This window comes from Populus nigra, chromosome 2 (genome assembly GCF_951802175.1).
Source record: "Populus nigra chromosome 2, ddPopNigr1.1, whole genome shotgun sequence".
Taxonomy (NCBI): Eukaryota; Viridiplantae; Streptophyta; class Magnoliopsida; order Malpighiales; family Salicaceae; genus Populus; species Populus nigra.
This window is the reverse complement of record NC_084853.1, coordinates 18,062,783-18,065,282: the sequence shown is the minus strand read 5'-3', so window position 1 is coordinate 18,065,282 and position 2,500 is coordinate 18,062,783.

The following is a 2,500-nucleotide window of genomic DNA, read 5'->3' as shown; positions in this document are numbered from 1 at the left end:
CCGCGGCCAGCGACGTCGGGCTGGCCCCTGCAGCGCCTAGCCTCTCCCCCGCAGGGGGCAGGCCAGAACGCGGGGGGCCAGGGCCCGAAGGCAGCCCCCCCGCGGGCGAGAGAGCAAGCCAGCAGGGGCTGTCCGCGCGTCGCGCGGCGCGGCATGGCTGCGGGGGCCGCGCGCGCGCGCCAAGCGCCCAAGGGCCCCCAAGGGCCCCAGGCCCTCAGGCCCCAGCGCCCCAGCGCCCAGCGCGGGCGGGCGCGCGCGCGCGTGTGGTCTTTGAGGGGCGCCGGCCTGGTGGCTCCCTAAAGAGCAATAAGTGTCATTGCAGCTCTGGCAGGGGGAGACACTACTAGGTCCCAGCTGTCACCCCCCCTCTAAAAAATTCATTTCTTGGTATTTTGAGCTGAAATTTTGCAGAGAGGTTGGCAAAAATCCAATCCACCTTCATTAATTTTCCCAGAATTTTTCGAGGTCGGGAAGTATTTGTTTTAATTTTCCTACCATTAGAAATCGAGTAAATCCGCAAAACTAGGAACCGGCCCGGAATGACCCCAAATTCAGTGGGCAGCCTCATAAAAATATGGCTGATTTTACTGGATTGGTTTCATGTGGAAAGCACGACGTTTTCTTGTAGGAATGCGGGAACCCCGGCAGCTCGCCTGCCGCGGCCAGCGACGTCGGGGACGCTGGCCTGCGCTGTCGAGCCCGCGAGGGCTGTCTCCGCGGCAGGCCCCCCCTGAACGGGGCACGACAGGCCACCGCGCTGGCTCGTCCAGCGTCGACAGTCCCTCGTCCAGGTTTCAGATCGCGCCAAGTCGAACCCATGACCTGCTCAAGCCATCGTGCGCTGCCGAATTCGCATCTGCGTGTAGGCTGCCATTCCACGCGGCAGCCCCTGTTTTCGTCAGCGTGCCCCCCTGACGAATTTTCCTGCCTGGCCCAGTCCAGCGTCCAGCCCCTGTTCGTCGAAAAATCTGCGCTGCTGATTTTCCACGACGAGCCTACTTTCGTCAGCGTGCCCCCCTGACGAATTTTCCTGCCTGGCCCGGCCAGTCCAGCCCCTGTTCGTCGAAAAATCTGCGCTGCCGATTTTCCACGCGGCAGCCCCTGTTTTCGTCAGCGTGCCCCCCTGACGAATTTTCCTGCCTGGCCCGGCCAGTCCAGCCCCTGTTCGTCGAAAAATCTGCGCTGCCGATTTTCCACGCGGCAGCCCCTCTTTTCGTCAGCGTGCCCCCCTGACGAATTTTCCTGCCTGGCCCGGCCGGTCCAGCATCCAGCCCCTGTTCGTCGAAAAATCTGCGCTGCCGATTTTCCACGCGGCAGCCCCTCTTTTCGTCAGCGTGCCCCCCTGACGAATTTTCCTGCCTGGCCCGGCCGGTCCAGCATCCAGCCCCTGTTCGTCGAAAAATCTGCGCTGCCGATTTTCCACGCGGCAGCCCCTGTTTTCCTCAGCGTGCCCCCCTGACGAATGTTCGTCGAAAAATCTGCGCTGCCGATTTTCCACGCGGCAGCCCCTGTTTTCCTCAGCGTGCCCCCCTGACGAATGTTCGTCGAAAAATCTGCGCTGCCGATTTTCCACGCGGCAGCCCCTCTTTTCGTCAGCGTGCCCCCCTGACGAATTTTCCTGCCTGGCCCGGCCGGTCCAGCATCCAGCCCCTGTTCGTCGAAAAATCTGCGCTGCCGATTTTCCACGCGGCAGCCCCTCTTTTCGTCAGCGTGCCCCCCTGACGAATGTTCGTCGAAAAATCTGCGCTGCCGATTTTCCACGCGGCAGCCCCTCTTTTCGTCAGCGTGCCCCCCTGACGAATTTTCCTGCCTGGCCCGGCCGGTCCAGCATCCAGCCCCTGTTCGTCGAAAAATCTGCGCTGCCGATTTTCACCGACGAGCCTACTTTCGTCAGCGTGTCCCCTTGACGAATTTCCCTGCCTGGCCTGGACAGTCCATCTTCCAGCCCATGTTCATCGAAAAATCTGCGCTGCCGATTTCCCCGACGAACCTGCAGCTGCACAAATCTGCGCTGCCGATTTCCCCCCCTGTCGGCATGGCTGCCGCTGCCCCGATGTCCAGACCAACAGTCTTTTTTGTCGACTTTGCCGATTTTGTCCGCGCTGCCGATTCCAACACTACCCCCTGCATCCAAACCAGCATTGTTTCGTCAGCTCTTCCCCTGACGATTTTAGCCCTGTAACAAACAGTAGGCCTCCAATCCCGCCAACGGGAGCCAAGTTGATAGGGAAGAGAATTGAATGACGCGCCTGGTCCTCGCACCCCGCCACCCGAGGGGCCTTTTTCCCGGCAGCCTCTGAAAAACTCTAGCTTTCACGGTCCTCGCCGCCCCTCACCACCATGGCAGGCCTCTAATCCCACCCATCAGCAGTTGTAGCCGATAGGGCAGTGATTTGAATGACGCGTCGCGGGCCGCCGGGTCATCTCACCCGGCCATTAATTGGAGCGTTTTTGGCTGGCCGAGGATGGGGGGATGGATCTCTTCTTCCGAAAAAGCAAA